This window comes from Phodopus roborovskii, unplaced genomic scaffold (assembly GCF_943737965.1).
Source record: "Phodopus roborovskii unplaced genomic scaffold, PHOROB, whole genome shotgun sequence".
Lineage (NCBI taxonomy): Eukaryota > Metazoa > Chordata > Mammalia > Rodentia > Cricetidae > Phodopus > Phodopus roborovskii.
In genome coordinates this window covers 21,933,888-21,951,833 of record NW_026126416.1, presented here as the reverse complement: position 1 = coordinate 21,951,833, position 17,946 = coordinate 21,933,888, and the positions used below count along the sequence as shown (strand labels likewise).

Here is a 17,946-nt window from a genome sequence, read left to right as displayed (position 1 = left end):
AATATTTTATTAAGAGAATTCCCAGGGATAGAGAGATGTCTCAGTAATTAAGAACATTGACTGTTTTCCAGAAACCCCAGATTGGATTTCCAGCACCCACATAGTAACTCACAACTGAGTATAACTCCAGTCCCAAGGGGCCCAATGCCCTCTTCTAGCCTCTATGAGACTCCATACACTCAGTGCACAGACACACAAGCAGGCGAAATACTTCTACACATCAAATTAAAATAGATAAATGTCACAAAAAGAAAATCATGGAGGCTGTAGAGATGGCTCAGGGGTTAAAAGCACTGGCTGTTCTTCCAGAGGTCACGAGTTCAATTCCCAACAAGCACATGGTGCCTCACAACCATCTACAAGATCTGGTGCTCTCTTCTGTCATTCAGGAACATTGTGCATAATAAATAAATCTTTAAAAAATAAAAAAGAAAGAAAAAGAAAAAGCATTAAAAAGGAAGTTATGAAATGCAAAAGTGACAGCAAGTAAGGCTCGGCTGGGGGCTAGACCATCCTCACCACTTTACTATACTTCCTCTGCCAGATGCCTGTTTTGGCTTCCTGCCAGTTACCAACCCCTGTTATTTCTGAGGCACCACAGGCACTAGGTACTTTCCTGTGACATACTTCAGCATGCCTATCATTAAACCCAACTCACTGTGTTTGTGGGAACAGAAAGGGCCTGCCCTCATCACACCTTGGATTTGACTCCAAGAGAACAGACTGTTCACCTGCACAACCATCAGACGATAAATCTGCATTGTTTTACAGCCCTGAGTTTGAGTGATTTGTTCCAGCAACTAGAGGAAATGAATAAAAGATTTCTTCGGCCAGAGTGAGACTCATAGCCCATCTGTGTACCCAACAGTGGGGCCCCAAGGACACAGTGGGGGTCTAAGTTCTAAAAACTTGTGCTTTTCCAAAAACCCAACAAAATCTGGCTGTAAAAACAGAGTAAGTATGCTCTATGAAGAAAGAAGAGAAAACAGGGCAGGAAGCCTGTCCTAAAAACTTTTCTTTCCTCTGCAAGTGGCAGTTACTCTTATCTAGCAGATGCTCCAAAAGGCCTCTTCCTATGGACTTGCCGGCTTTCACGTTCCACAGCATTCACCATGTGTCTAGCTGTGCAAAGCCAACGGTTTCCCTGCTCCCGGTGTGCGGGTTGAGTAGACAGGAGGAACAAACAGTTCTTTCAGGGGAGGGCAGGACCATGGTGGCCCACAGGAAGGACGCCGCATCTGAGTTTAGGTGGGCAACTGGATTCAGTGACCCAACCCTGCCAACTAAGACGTCAGTGGCAAGAGGGTGATGACAACAGTAAAGGGTAGCTGCATCCAGGCAGAAGCACGTCTGTTGTAGAATATTAGTTAAAGATGTGTTACATTTGTTTATGCTGTGGAGTGTTGGTTTAATGATGCAAAGATGTGCTGCATTCTTTTATGTTGCATCTGTTTAACTCTGTGAAGCTATGTTACTTTGCTTGTCTAAATCACACAAAAAGCTGAACAGTCAACAGCAAGGCAGGAGAAAGAATATGTAGGGCTGGCAGGCAGAGAGAATAAATAGGAGGAGAGATCTAGGGAGAGATGGAGGAGTGAGAGAAGGAGAAGAGGGTGCGGGGGGCCAGCCACACAGCCAGACATGGAATAAGAAGGAAAGATATACAGAAATAGAGAAAGGGAAAAACCCAGAGGCAAGAGATAGATGGGATAATTTAAGTTAAGAAAAGCTGCCAAGAAAATAGCCAAGCTAAGGCCAGGCACTCATAAGAAAGAATAAGACATCGTGTGAATTTATTTGGAAGCTGGGTGGTGGGTCCCCCAAAGAGTAAAAAGAATTTAAAAAAAAAAAAAAAAGCAGACTACAACACACACCCTTTGTACAAGATGGGAGTGTGAGCCTCTGAATCAGAGCAGATAATGTCATGAGAATAGAGAGAGTTAGGGCAAGCTTCCAGGTAGCCCAGCCAAGAGAGTGGGCAGAGGGAGAAGAGCCCCTAGAGGACAGAAGGGAAACAAGAAATGCACTGTTGTGAAAGCCTTTAGAACAGGGTATCCAAGTCAGAGGTGATAATGGAGCAAGGAGCTGGTGATGAAGCCTAGGGAATGAACAGATTCTTGAAATCTGGCTGAAACTACATGAAAGCCATAGGAGATCTTGGTCAGAGTTGTTCTATAGGCAGGTTCCAGTGAAAATCAGGTTAATGGTAAAGAGTGATTCTCACCTCAAACACAGAAGTGATATTACATTCTTTTCTTTGCCTAATCTCTCTCTTCCTTCCATTACTGGTTCTTCTGAAAACCTTTATCCACTCTATTACCATTCATCCATCCTCCAATCTATGCATCCTCCCAACCACCCATCATCCTCCCACCCATCTATCTGTCTGTCTGTCTGTCTGTCTGTCTGTCTATCTATCTATCTATCTACCCATCTATCCATCTATCCTCCAATTCATCCATCAATCCATCAACTTCTTACCCATTTTCCTATCTCTCATTCATCCTTCCGTCTTCCATCCATCCTTCCCATCCCTCCTTCCATCCATATTGCCATCTGTTCATCCATCATCTTCTTATCTATCCATCCATCCATCTTCCAATCTACTCGTCCTCTGATCTATCCTATCTCCCATCCATCCATCCATCCATCCATCCACCCATCTTCCAGCCTCATACCATTTTCACCCATAATCTCCATCCCTTTTTTTTCTTTAGAATTATTTAGCTAGTCTCAAACTCACCAAGTATATGTTCTGTAAAGCTCTCTTTGTTCATTGCCTCCATCATAACCTATAATTTAGTAATTTTGTTTTGCATCTGAAAGCAATCTACCCCGCTCTTCAGACAGTTCCCTTTTGACACCACATCCTCTTAAACCTACTGGGAATACCAATTAGAGAGTAGGAGACTTCCGTGTAGTATCTACTTGATACTAGAGGCAAAATAGGCAGATGAACAAAACAATACACACGCAGAATTAGACCCAAATGTATCTTGAAACACAAAATGTGAGCAGCATCTCTAAATAACAGAGAAAAGACATACTAACCAAAAAATGTCACTAGAGGGCTGGCTGGCCTTTGAAGAGGGAATATATGGAGATGGGAAATTTATTCTGTTTTATGTCTTCCACCAAAAGATTATACATGCACTGAAATTTAAATATTAAAAAATAAAATGGCAAAAGTATTTGATGGGTGTATGTTAAACTAGATGTGAGGGGGGAAAATCCTTTCCCAGTCAAGACTCAAAATCCAGAAATATAATAATTTTAAAAAAGAACTATCAAAGTTTTCAACTTCTGCTTAGAAAAATAATTTTTTAACCCATAGGAAGTCAAAAGGCAAATAGGGAGATATCTTCACAATGCATAGGACAAAGGGCTAACATCCTCAATACATAAAGGACTTTATCAATTCAAGTCATTAATAAATCTTTGAAAAATGTTCCACCTGTCTTGTGACCATTTTTAACTGCCAGATTAACAGAATCAAGTCATCTGGCAGACCCAATTGTAGAAATTCTCCAGGGCCTCACATCCGTTCTAGCTACAGGGCAATCTTACCATGGGCACAACCAGAAGTGGTCTGCTATCCCATCTGCATTAAATGTCTGCTCTACAGACTCATGTTAGGCTACCCTGTTTTCTCTGGCATGCTTTCTCCTCACATATTTCTTCTTATTTTTACACTTTTTGAAGTGTAAGGAGAATACTTCCTTAGGGTACCATGTTGTCAAACTACATGGCAGCTAGGCGGTTGCAGGACCCACCATCTCCTTTCCATGTTTCCAGCACCTGAACCTCTCTTCACAGACTTTGCAGCCATCTCTACAGATCCCTAACTACTCCAAAGCAGCTGGGAAAATGAAGCTAGTTTCACACACACACACACACACACACACACAGAGAGAGAGAGAGAGAGAGAGAGAGAGAGAGAGAGAGAGAGAGAGAGAGCAGGGCAAGCCCCAGAGGCACAGCAGTAACAGTGGAATAGAAATTAAGAGTTAAGTTCCTCACAGGAGGAGGGTCAAAAGAAGATGGTTGATGGAGTTGGAATGTGGGTTCAATTGGAGACTTTTTCCAAGGGTGACCCACATCTATGCCCTTGAAAGAGAGACATGGCAGCTGCTGGTGGTAACCCTCCTGTCTTCCCTGTTATTAACTAGACTTTGTAGTTTGCTGTAGTCCAAATGCCTTGCAGGAATCATTTACAAGCATCATGTCCCACAATGCCTTGGGACCAAACTGGTGGTTGCCATGTCTTTGTAGAAAAGACAGGAAGAAAGGAACCAGACACACATCAGGTGGCATCCTAGGCTCAGGGCAGAAGCTCCCTCTGGCTTATCACACGGAGAAAAGATGGAAGGTGGAAGGATAGAGAAAAAAGGAAACAAGGGGGAAGGAGAAGGGACAAGAAAGAAGTGTGTGTGTGTGTGTGTGTGTGTGTGTGTGTGTGTGTGTGTAGATTTCACCCAAACAATTACTAACATGCTCCTTGGCAGGGTAAACCTTTGCCTGTACTGACCTTTTGTCAACAGGGATGTCACCCACACATCTAAATAGTACATTAGAAAACTAAGTTAAATACTGAATGTCCCCTAAATACAGAGCATGTCTGATAAGACGTTTGGAAATGTTACTGTTGGACACAGGCCACCCAGGCCCCACATTGAACTCACAATGAGGTGTCCAAACAGTCAGCTTTCCCTCTGGTGCCGGCTTCAAACATTAGCAGACTGTTCCGGACTCTCTTTAGCACTGTAGTCCCCTGCGTAATGCCATCCAACTTGTCAGAGGGGCCTAGTTTGTCCCAAATAGAGAATAATCATGACTTCTTTCCTGCTTGCTTTAAAGACACACCAAGGTCACACCCTTCCATCCCTAAGAACCAAAAGAATGTCCTTCCAAAAGATATTTCCTTGGTCACTGACCATGACCACATCTCAGCCACAGAGAGGTTTCTGGGATTGCTTTTCCTCTTCAACTCAGATCCAAGTGCCTGTGTTCTCTAAACCCTTATCCAAATTTTCCTTCCCTTCTGAGCTAACCCAGACACCTCTGACCAGGACAGTCCTGGAGGAGCAGACACTCAATCTCAGCTTGCTCTTCCATATAACACTGAAGAGCTGTGATACAAAAACCACCAGTTGGGGTTTCTTCACACTCCTGAGCCAGCTGCTTCCATGCTGAGCCCACCCTTGCTCAAGTTCGGAACCCAGGAATAATCACCCCTGCAAGGGAAAGCCTGGGCTCAACTATAGCCATGAAGAACCTGCTCTCAGAGCGAGGGGTTCCCTAGGAGCAGAGCCCAAGCCTGGGGACAATTCCTGCAACAACAACCTGAGATTTCTTTGAGAAACATGCGACAGGGCTGGCAGGGGAAGGGGCTAAGGGGTGGCGCTGATTCCCTCGGAGACAAGCAGTTGCCTGCTCCCATAGGGTCCCTGGAGTGTGAAGAACAGTGCAGAACTGTCCAGTGACATCAGTGCTATCACTAGCCAAAAGGCCCTGCCCCTTCCAGGGAGGAAGAGTGACCTCACAGGCATTCCTTGCATGAGCCAGTCTCAGGACAGGAACAAGCTAAGACATATGTGGGCTATACCCAACATGCACTAGTAAAGGGGGTCTAGGTGGTATGAGTAATATCCCTAACAGGCACTCAGAAGCAGCTTTGTCTAAAAGGTGCACGCTCTCTGCTTGAGGTCATTAAGTAACTAGTTGCCATATAATAGTTGGCATGTCTGCCTTCATTGTCTTTGACTTGGGTCAAACTCATTCTAGGCTCTGCACAAGCCTGCTAGTCACTCAAGGAGTGCCTGACTACCTAGCACACCCCTTGTCAAGGCTGAAGGCACAGACATAAGTCATTGCCCCAAATCTAAATAAGTCACTGTGGATTCTAGGAATAGCAAAAGCTTCACAGGATGGACCACCCTGGAAGGGTGACAGCCATCAGTGGGAGGTGTGTCCTAAAGCAACCACTCTGGTCCCCTCAAGTCATGACCACCACAAGGGCCTGAACCCAGACAGTGGCCAACCTCACAACAGACTGCTTGATTATGCAGATTTTGCTGTTACTGCATCTCTCTAAGTGGTATAGTGGAGAGGGTGACTGAACCCAGCCAGTTATGGCTGCAGAGCCAAGTTTTTGCCCTAAACCTCTGGTTACAATACCAACCCATATTTGTAATTAAATACTCCCAATTTGGCCCAGGTAAAACAGCTGCCCACCCAAGGCAGGCCTAGTGCTCTGAGTAGCCAGGTGGTAAGATGGGGACAGACCTGCCAACGATGGCATTATCATGGCATTATCGTTGACCCTCCAAGAAGCCTCCCTCTTCCTTTCCACAAGCCTGAAAGACAGGCATTTCCAGCCTCTCACAGTAGGCTCCACAGGGTCAGTGGGGGGCTGCTCAAGCCTGAGAAATTCACAGGCCCAGCTTCCTCTGAGAAGAATACAGACAGGCCAGGATCCTCAAGAAGCCCTGGAGCTGAGAGAGGTCACAGCCCCTTCCAAAAACAGTGGATCTCTCTCTTTCTAGTCCTGTTTCCTTCTAATGCTGGCGCCCTTACTCTCTGTGGTCAGGTAGCCCAGAAGTCGTCTCTGGTTCTGTCTCAGCCTTGAAAGAGTCTCTCTTGTTTGTCCACTGGAAAGGCCCGGGGGTAAAAAGCAGGTTCAGGACAGAAAGGACAGCCCACAGGGAGGCAGATGGAGAGTCCCCTTTGGTGGCTGTTGCTGTTTTCCTTTCCTAACATGTCTTCCCGGATGTGTGGCAGGGCCCAGGTCCTGCCCTATCTCTACCTCAGCAACCATGAAGGGATAGGGTCAGGTAGTCCTCAGTGCAGAGCACCCATGGGTCAGAGAACAGGACAGTGGAGCGACTGTTTCAAAACACCATGATGTCCAAGCCACAGTGAAAACTGACGATTAGCAATGCCTTTGGGAGCCTCTCCAGGTCAGGCCAGCATAGATCTGGGGAAGAGCCACTGTGAAATCTGTGTAGCTGTGTAGACAACACCAGATGTATTTCAACAGGAAGGAGTAGGATCGTCCAAAAGAGACCTGAGTTGGTATTTAGCATCCCTCCCTGTGACTTTTGCTTCCTAAGAGAAAGGGGATGACAAAACATCTCTAGGGATCATGATGTGTGGGGACAGAGCTGGTGCAAACACCTCTTCTTGCAAACTAGAAGGGAGGAAGTCTGCCCCAGGCTCTGGCCTGATGCAAAGGAAATGCTTGCTAGAGGCCTCAGCTTCCCCTTTGGAGGCTGGTCTCTACCCCTTCGCTGTAACCCTCAGCCTCCTGAGAGCAATTGCACCGTGCTTCATACTATAGTGCTGAAGACTAACTAGTCAGGTCACCTGAGAGAACCCGCTCTGTGGAGGAGCTGTAATGGAGAGAGAGGAGACGGTGCCAGGCCCTATGTGCTTCAGCTCCCTCATGACAGGGCAGGAAGAAGGGCTGATGGCAAACAGGAAGCCCCAGCCCCATTGCACCACTCAAGGAAGGAGACTTGAGCTGTGGGCTTGAGGCCCTGCCAAGATCTACAGATGACAAGGGATTTGACACAGTGGTTCACAATTTTGCATGAGCAAATGCGGGTTTCCAACACTTCTTCGCCTTTGTCTAAATGCCTTGATCAATGGAGGGCCCACTTCCCGGCCAGGCTGTGTCCTTCCTGAGGCTTGCTTATGCTCCGGCCTTCCTCAGGCAGCTTCCATCCCTTGCACCCACACAGCACCACAGGGAGGACTGGAGCTGAGCAGCAGTGAAAGCCTCTCACCTGAAGCTTTACTCTTTAAACATTTTAGAATACACTTTATTAGGAGAGAGAGCCTTGAGGCCTTGGCGGTCACGATTGGACCTTGAGGTAAGAGCATATTGGGAAGTTCAGTACATCTTACGGCCACATCTTGTCCCGAGGAGAGCATTGGAGGCATTAGAAATGTTAGGAGAGACAGATTACAGTGGGAAAGCAGGAGAGTTAGTCCCCAAAGACAGCACGGGCGAATGTGAACAGGAGAGACCGTGAGATTCTGACTACGAGGAAAATACATTGGTCCCATACCCACAAAAAAAGCAGCATCAGAGAAGAAATAAAAGCTTCAAGGTTAGATGACTACCTCGGGTCACAAAGAGCCCAGTGTTTCCAGTACAGTGCCTGTCTGAGACGGTCTCAGCCAGTGAGACAGTGCAGGCTGGATCCAGCACCAGCCAACAGAGGTTGGGAGTCTTCAGTAAGCGAAGGTGGAAGGGAGTGGTCCAGCAAACACACGGTAGGAGAGACAGACCCATAAGAGCCAGGCACACAGCAGAACATTAAGATCCCTGTCCAGGACCTTGGGCCTGGCGATCACAGCCACCAACCATCTATCATAGCAACTGTCAAGAGAATAAATTAGTTTTCTCCATCACGGGCCCCATGATCTGTCTCCACTCTCCCCCTCCTCTCCAAATGCCTCCACTACTAGCAAAGGCACAGGCCCTATCTAAGCCACCTCACCCCCATGGGCCCCTGGTAGATGCAGACTGAGCCACCACAGAGGTCTGGGCTAGGATTCCCCTAGCACTTGGGGCTGCAAAGACCAGCTCCTTCCACACCATCTGGGCCTCTGAGTCAGGCCCAGCGCATTCAGGTCTGAATTCCCCAGCACAGCTACTGTAGAAGAGCTCAGGAAGTGAATCTAAGGCGACTGCCCCAAACACCTGCTTCCTGCTCCACACCAGCAGGAGTTGGCCGGTGAGTGACTGGAACCACCCTGAGACACCTAGACAATCAGCCTGGCCAGAAGAGCAGCCTGTTTATAGAGGGCTATCCCTCAGGCATCCGAAGGCATTTGGCCTTCTCAATGGATGTTTATAGAAGGAAAACTCAGAGGCTCTTATCTCTTAAGAGGAAACAATAGCTATGGTGCATACTAAAAAAAGGCATGGAAGGAAGTAAAAACTCTGTCAGACAAAGTCATGTGTGAGTGGATATGAAGGTACGGATATAGGTGTGTAAGAGAGGGCTGTGTAAAGATAGGCGTGGCAGTGTGAGTGTGTAGAGTGTCAGGAGATGTGGAATGAGGGTGCGAGAGCTGTGTGTGGTGTGGATGTATGAGTGTATGTATATGGGGGTCCAAGGTAACATGTGCCAGTGTTTTTGCTTGCCATACCACATTCAACATAGCAGCCTGTAACAGTGAGATTTCTCTCACCATCAAGTGTCCCCTAATCCGGTTAAGTCCTGACACTAGCTATCTTGGAGGCAGCATCAACTCTCATAGGTTGGGGACTCAATGCCCTACACCATCCCCTCTTCATATGCCAGTCACAAGACCCAGGTTGCAACCTGTGCTTCTGACCAACTGGGTAGCTACCAATCAATATCCCACAACCTGCTGGGCAGCAATAGCACACGCTTTAAGTCCCAGCACTCAGGAGGCAGAGACAGGCAGATCTCTGTGAGTTCGAGGCCAGCCTGGTCTAGAACAGGCTCCAAAGCTACAGAGAAACCCTGTCTTGGAAAACAAAAAACATCCCTCAACGCCTCCTCCAGTTTGGCTAATTTGCTAGGCAGCTCGAAGCACTCAGGGAAGTACTTACACTCACAGGTTAACTGTAAAGCATATCACAGATGGTACAGATGAGCACAGCGTGAGGTCTGCAAGACCTGTACAAGCTCCAGACCCTCTGATGGTGGAGGCCCGGGGAATGCTCTATCCTACCCCTTTGAGCATGGAGGCCTCCCTAAATAGGTGCACCTGAAGCATCTACAACTGTATGAAATGCAATGGGACAAAAAGAGTATGATCCAGTGCTTAAGCCCTAGGTGAGAAAAGCAAGCAAGGCCCCATGTGTTTTGGCCCCTCTGCTCAGCAGGACCCCTCCCAGTACACCAGCAAGACCACTCTGAAGTAAGGAGAAGCGGTGTCGGCCACTATGCGATGAGGCAGATGAGAGAATTCAGAGCCGCTCAAGGGAAGCAGAGCCTTAGGATGCTGGTCTTCAACCCCCTTTACATACGTACAGACCCTGGAGGGAAGAACTTAGCCACAAGCCCATGGAGCTACCCCTTTGTCGCCATACATAGTGACCCCTGTGAACCAAACCTCAACCATGATAGAAATTTCCAGGAAATGGTTAGCCTCAAAGTGGTTAGGATCTCCTGAGGAGACAACATTGACCCCAGCAGAGTAGATACAAAGAAACACCCGGCCTGCATTTCTTAAAAGCACAGGCTACTTTATAGGATAGTTTCAAAGTCTTCCCTAGAAGGCCAATTGAACTTTCTGGTCTTCCCTGCCCATCTATGAGCTGGTCCCCCACCCCACCCCCTGCCCACCCCACCCCACCCCCTGCCCACCCCACCCACCACCCCTCATCCCACCACCACTACCACCACCACCACTACCACCCACTCCCCCACACATCCCTCCACCTCTACACACACACACACACACACACACACACACACACACACACACACACACGTGCGCTCAGCAGACCTGCCAACTGATCTGACCAGGTAAGAAAGGGCTGCCTCTGGTTTCCTCCCGTGATAGGCTTCTGTGAGGGCCACACATCCTGTTTACAGCATGGTTTCCAAGTCACTGGCCACACTGAGACTCACCTCTGACTTCACATCCCCTTCCTGAAGGGAACCCCACATGGCTTCCTTTTTTGGTGCTATAGGCTGAGAATCTGAACTTTGTATACTCGAACCTTGGGTTACCTGGGACCAGGGTTGAAATCAAAAGCCAGGATGGCTGACTCACTTTGTCCCCCAGAGCCCACAGGTTCCCTGGACTAGAGGGAAGGGCCTCCAGACAGTCATCCTTAACAGGGTATCTTATCCACCTCTTAACAAACACAATAACCAACCACAAGCACAGGAAAATTCAGCATCATATGGCCAACCTCCCAGCACCAGAAGGAAATTCACATCTGGGGTTTCCATAGCATTCCAAGGGAAATCCTTCAGAGCATCATAGTCACACCTGCTCTTCTTGCCCACAACCAGCCCTACAAGGAAAATCAGCACCATGAAAAACAGGGTCTCTTCAAGATCCTCAGTGGCTTCACAGTTCCCTGAATACTTGAGATTTAAAGGGCAGCCTCCCACTGGGCAGATGAAAAGGCAGAACCAAGTACAGAGACTTCCCCTGAGACTTGCCAGATCTAGCTTTGATCAATGCAGTGGAGGCTCATGGGCCCAACAGGGCCTCCCTTAGCAAGGAAGGATCTTAAGCCTGGAACATGACTTCTGAGGGAAGCACCCTGACCCATTCCAGTGTCCCTGGAATATCTGAACAGATCCACAAGTCCTGGCTTCCCAGTCCTGGGCACCACAGCCTCCTGATCACCTTCACCTCAGTCCCTGTTCAAAGTAACACACATATATTCCAAACCTGCCCTCATACCACAGCTGTCCCTGAGTGATTCTCACCCTAAATGTTCCCATGGTCAAAGTGATCCTGCATAGCTCTTCATAAAGAGGGTGCTTATTATCTGCAGCTATTGCTCAATTCCTCAGTTCCTCAGAATGCCTGAAGCTTCCTGGATCCCACCAACTATAGTCCCCCTTGTGCCACAGGCCATGCTGTGATCAAGGCATACCCATGGTCTCCACTGGAGGCATTCAGCAAGTCCAGGGCAGCCACAGGGTTTGGGATACACAAAAGGTACTTAAAATAGAAAAGTTGAGAGTCCTTAGTAAAGTTGGTCTCAACAACCCCATCAGTGGATCTCATCCAACAGAAGATAGTTACTGACCCAACTTCCCAACCCACAACCCACACGGATAATCCTGGGGTGAGATGGCTCAGCAGCAAGGACCTGAGGCACAGCAGCCAGAGACCATCAAACCCAGCTACGCTCAGCTCCCAACCAGGGAGCTGTCCAACCATCTACCTCCATCCTTCTAGGCTGGGATGGAGGTAGAGGCATGACACTTGTCCCAGGTCAGGGAGAATTACTGAACCACAAACACCAATACCACACCTTTCTCCCAGGGCTTTCCTTACTATTATACAAATAACATACACATTGTATTTTCTAGAATAGAGATAAGCAGAAAGCTTAATAACCATAAAAGGACAAATATCAAATGATCCCACTTATATAGAGGTTATATAGGGGCTACCTAGAATAGGCATATTCATAAAAACAGTATGCAAAATAGCAAAAGCAGGGGAGTGGGGAGAGTAGGAAATGGGAATGACTGTTTAAGGGGTATACAGTACCTGTTTAGTGACAAACATTCTGGAAATATTTAGTGGTAATGGTCCTACAAGATTACAAATGTATTTGCTAAATTGTACACATAATAACCATTAAAGGATATTTTTATGGTTTTCAATGGGATATTAAATTTTTAAAGTTACTACATCTAGAAAAAAATAAGATTAGAAATTAAAATCTCCCAGAATTCTGCCATGTAGAGAGACCTGCCATCAGTGCCTTGCTGGCTATCCTTGCAAACACAAATCGAAATGGATGGCATGTTTCACAAAAGTAGTACCCTGCCTGGTAGCTTCCTTCTTAGAAATATATAGTATCTGCCCATGTTTACAGATGCACACCCACAGCCTTTATTTTGAAGCCACATGATATTCTATACTATAATTAACTATGTTGGGATTGTAGGCATTATAAACTATGACTCAAGGGACATCCCCCAGACTCTTGTCCAATTATATTCTTAGTGGAGTGCTGATTCAGGGGGCCCCCTCAGGAAGGTTGTCTCAATGAGCAGAGAGAGTAAGCTACTCCAAGGATGTGAAGAATTCTGTCTTACAAAACTCTACCCTCCACATAGATCTTCCTTCAACTCCACTTGGGTTCCTAAAAAATTTCATAGTGTTCAGGAAGTTAGACTGTCTTTTCCACAGAAGCCACCCTAACCTCCCTTCTCAGGCCTCCATGGCCTCACATCTTGTGTGGGGCATGAAGGGCAGGCAGGGTCATCCTGGGTCAAAGCCTGCTGCACTTCTTATCCAGCAGGGCACCCTAGCACCTCTTAAAGGTGCCCAGGGATGCTCACCTATGAGGATGGACACATGCTTTTGGAAAGTCTGTTGTTCAAGACTTCAGTCTTGAATATATGTTTAAAGAAACCAGGGGCTAGAAGAGACCCATGGAACCACATAGTCCCTTGCTTTTGAGAGGAGGAAGAAAGGCCCAGAAAGACTCAGCATAAATGTCTCAATAACCATCTTAGGGCCCCAGAACTGTCTCCCATGGTGATTCAGCCAAGTCAGAACAAATTTTGGACACCCGGGACAACCATCCTCCCCATCACAGTGCATAAAACTGAAAGTGAGATCACTGGGCTATATCCCAGCTCAGCTGTGGCCAAAGGAGTCACACAACTCATGTCTTGCCAGCTCAGTGTTCAATGGCATCATGCTGATAGCTAAAAAGCCAGCCATAACGGGAATATTTACACTACAGAAACAGGTGAACACCCCAAAGCAAGGCTTCCCTGTGCCCTGCTTCTGAGAGGTAGCCATTACAATGCTACAGTGTATCACTGGCCAAAACCTAACTATGCACCCCTCAGTGGTTAAGAGCACTGGTTGTTCTCCAAGCCAAGTTCGATTCCTACCACCTACATGGAAGTTCACAACCATCTGTAACTCCAGTTCCAGGAAATCCAATGTCTTTATCTGACCTATGCGGACACCAAGCACTCACTCGGCATACATGTACACATGTGGGTATTTACCTATACTCATAGAATAAAAATAAGTTTTTAAAAGAGAAAAAAAGAAGAAAGTTATTCCTGTGAGCAGTTGGAACCTTGTCTTAGAAACAGCACAGGACATGTCCCAGAGTAACTCCATCAGAGCGAGGGAGCTGGGGTGTATTTATGTAACTTCTCCCATCAGTCACTGGTAGAGGCCAAGGACACAGAAAGAGGACAGTGACCAGATCTACAACATGACCCATATCCTATAGCTAAAAAGTGACAGAGATGAAGACAAACTCCCAACACATTATAGCTATAAAAAGGAGTAGTTAACTAAACAAGCACAACTGAGTACCAGCCATTGGTAAAACCACACAGTGATGGAATATGCCTACTTTGCCGATAACTCAGACACAGCCAAAGAAAGCATGAGGTATCTTTCTGTCAGCTGTTCAATGCAGGAAGGGGGCCTTGGAAATCATTAGAGTCAGCCACATTTGGCCTTCACTCTCTGGTTCAGCCACAGTTGCCTTGAGCAAGGGGTCCAAAGCACTATTACTAACTACTAACCCAAACAACAGCATCAAGTTGTCTTCACCCAAGGATGACCAGCAGTGACCCCCTCAGGGGAGGCTAAGTTCATTGCACCTGCTGCTCCATCCACTACCTTATAGGCCTATCCTCTGTAGATATGCAAACTGGCAGGCACAGGCTTAAGTGGGGAGCTTATCTGGCTTAAGGACTTTAAAAATTCTTCTGGGAGTTAGCTAGGCAGTGGTGGCATGTGGCTTTAGCCTTTAGTCCCAGCACTCAGGAGACAGAGGCAGGAGGATCTCTGTGAGTTCAAAGCCGCCCTGGTCTACACAGTGAGTTCTAGGACAGCCAGTGCTACACAGAGAAACAAAATAAAACAAAAAGCAAACACCCAAAATAAAAACTTCCAGGAGTCAAGGAGGTGTTTATATGTGGCAGTGTGTCAATTGGGGCAAATAAGCCATCAATCACATTGTGAAGGGTGTCAGGAGTAGTGGAAAATGGCATGAAGGACCCTGCCTTGGCATTATAAACACAGCTAGGGCAGCTCTCACCATCTAAGACTTGAGATCAGAAACAGGATAGGATCTGAGCAGATTTTCACGGGAGGAGGGGAGGCTTGGACAGGCCTTAAGGATATTCTTAGGACAACCCCTGCCCCCCCTGCTGCCCTCCCCCAGCCCCCTACCCCCAACACATTCCCTCTCAGCCTTTCCTTGGGACTGTGGCAGCCACACTCTGTGTTCTGAGCTATTCACCTCCATCTCCTCCCAAGCTAGGAGGACACCTCCTGCCTAAAAATCCACAAGAGGACTAAATGTAGCAATCAACTCAGATTCTTTCGTGATTGGACAGCAGGTCTCCCTTCTGGCAAGTCCCAAACTCTAGCCCAAATGAGAAGTAGAGGAGAGATGCCAAAAGTACGGCCCTGGGCACTTCTACTCAGGATCCTTAGCCACCCCTAAGTAACTTACAAACAGGACAAGGAGCCCGGCTCAGAGTGAAACCAGTGGGCCTCTGAGATGCTGCAGAAGGACCCAAACATCAGACAGAGTGAGGATGAAAACTGAAAACAAGGTGTGGCACTTACTGCCCTCCCCCTAAAATACCACAAAAGAGAGGCAAAGCAGGCGCCTCTGAAGAGGAGCCACTGAGATAGGGAGGGGTGTGCTTTGAAGGTCAGGAGCCCTGGGCAAAGTAAGGACGATGCTGGCAACAGAAACCACAGGTACAAGTACGAGAATGCTCCGACCAATCTAGCCCACCCCACAGGTGCTGGTGTCAGGATTCCGGTCTTCCAGCTGGGTTTCCCCAGGCTACTCCCTCATCGTTTGTGTTGGAGCCCCACACTTTGTTGTGTTTCTACAGCACTCTCCTACTTACTAAGGAAGGAAGGAATGGGGGTGGCTTCCCATGACCCCCAACACAGGCAATCCCCCCAGGTGGCCAGGCAGACTTCACACAGTTAGTTCCCTCTTGCACTAGGGCAAGAAACATACTTCCATAGCTCTCCAAGCTCAGCCACCATTTGATGTTTCTCTACCTGCCTGTGACCCTCTAGACTGCACCGGGTCCCAAAAATCAGGCTTTGTCCAAAGGAGAAAACTGTCCACACACAATGGCCCTACTCTAGGGTCCCTGAGCTCAATAGGGCACCGCTAAGGAAGACACTACCGTTAGTCCCCTAGGACTGAAAGCAAGGGCACAAGTGAACAAGGGATGAAAGGCGGACACTCTTCTCAAACTCAGTATAGCTTAGCCACAGGGGTTTCTTTAACCCTCAGACCACCTGTAGGAAAAGTTTCTGCTTAATATTTGTGGATTGAAAGTATGACAACTCAACCTCAGATTCCTCGTTCACATGCTCTTCAAAAAAGGTCCCCTGGCTGTTAGTAAGAACCGGGATTCCAATTCTTTCCTTCCTTCGCCCCAGGACCAGAGCCTGCCCTGACAACTTGTCATTTGTCCGCCGCTTCCTCGTGCACTCTACTTGTAGAGTGCTTACTGTAACCCTGGCCTCTGCTCTCCGGGAGAAGCGGTTCTAACCCCTTGGTTTCCAGACGCTTGGGTCTAAAGCGTGTACAACGTTGAGAAGCCTGGCGCTGACCTTGCCAATGAGGCACAGAGGTGCTGTGGCTGGTCCTGATCTGTCCCTGTCGGGACACCACCACTCTGCTGTCTTCTGGATGCTGCCGGGATAGAGCTGAGTGCAGAGTAAGCACTCGAGATGCACTTGCAGCCGGGCAGCCTTTTGAAAGCACCTGCCTAGCTCGGCCTCCAGCGACCTCAGGCACTAGCTCTCGAGGGGTCACCAAAACCGGGAGCGGGAAGTGCGCTTAAGCACTGCGTGCCTGAAACTCGGAAAGGCCAAGGGGGCACGGGATCACCCCGGGCCAACGCCCTGGGGACCAGGGGGCGCACTACAGTCCGACCCTCGCCTAAGCTACCCAGGCCTGCACCTGCTGTCCCGTTCCACTACGCCAGGGAGTTCGGGACACCCTGCTCCGGGAGGGGGCACTTTCCTACCACTCCATTTGGGTCGACCGCAGGAAAGACTTCAAGGGTTCAGAGAGGCTGGATGAACTCCAAGCCACAACTTTCTACCCGGGAAATCTAGTGGGCTGGGGCGCCCGCCTGCGCAGCTCCTGAGACAGACCGCACGCCTAGGACCACCTTGTGGCTCCGGGAAGGGCTGACGAGCCGGGACAGGAAATATTCAGGGGCCGGGCCGGGCTGGCTAAGGGCCCCCGAGGGAAAACTTTGGGCTGGGTAAGGGGAGACAGGACCGCCAGCGCACGCACCTTGCGTCCGCATCCCGCGCCAGTACCGGGTTCTTCGCGCCCCGCGCCTAGTGTCTTGCCTGCGTTCCGGGCCAGCTGTATCCGCGCGCGCCGCAGGGGTTGGAAAGTGGGGGTGCCGCTGCGGGGATGGGGGTGTTCCAGCGTGCTTGGCCAGCGATCCGCGAGACCCGCTAGCTTGGGCCGGGCTGGGCGGCGACAGCGCGACTGGGGGCGGGCGCCCCGCCCTCCTGGCCCCTCCGCCCCGCCTCCCCGAGCTCTGCCTTTATCTGCCGATCCCTGACCAACCCACTCGTCACCCTCATAGCTCTCCTCCACCCACCCCTCTTCTCTCGCCTTTCTTCCCTCCTCTCCCTCCCCTCTAGGGGGCGGAGCTTGTCCCCTCCCTACAAGACAGACAATGCTGTGGCTTCTCGTAGCCCCCCCCCCCCGCCACGCAGCTCACTTCCCTCCTTTGCCCCCCCCAAACAGATAGCGCGGGCTGCCCGCGTTTCTTCCGGACCCGCTGGAGTGGATGAGGAGGGGGCGGAGGCCGCGGGTGAAGAGGATAAGGTGGCTGCCTCCTCTCACCCCATTGCGCCTGCCCTCTCCAAGCGGCGTGGAGATTTGGCCCAGACTCTTAGGCTCTCCTGGCACTGGGACAGTCAGTTCCAGGGAGCAGCCCGCCTAGAGAATGCAGATTTCCTAGCAAAGGATGTGCAGTTGATGGGGTGGGGTGGGGTTTCTTTTCTAACACCCGAGCTCATTCCCAAAAGGGTTTGAGCCGCTAAAGGGCAGAGTGGGCCCCTTCGACTTTGCAAGCCAGCAGACGTGACAGTAATGTGAAGGAAGTCAAGTTTCTTTGTCCATACCCCCCCCCCCGCCTCCTCCTCTTCTCCATCTTTAGACCTCAGGAAACCTAGTGCATAGGAAGAAGCACCCAGCTGCTGATTCTG

At 48.9% G+C, this 17,946-nt stretch overlaps 1 protein-coding gene across 2 annotated transcripts in view; it reads right to left on the bottom strand.

Annotated features, from left to right (window-relative positions):
• Rassf2 (Ras association domain family member 2) overlaps positions 1–17,280 on the bottom strand; it is a 39,539-nt gene extending 22,259 nt beyond the window's left edge. The window contains exon 1 of one of the 2 annotated variants that reach the window (XM_051183336.1): positions 17,015–17,280. The gene's annotated coding sequence lies outside the window, so the exon portion shown is untranslated. Of the gene's footprint in view, positions 1–10,494; positions 10,559–17,014 lie in introns of those variants that run through there. The other variant, XM_051183337.1, reaches the window with a different exon arrangement.
• Between the last annotated feature and the right edge of the window lie 666 nt (positions 17,281–17,946).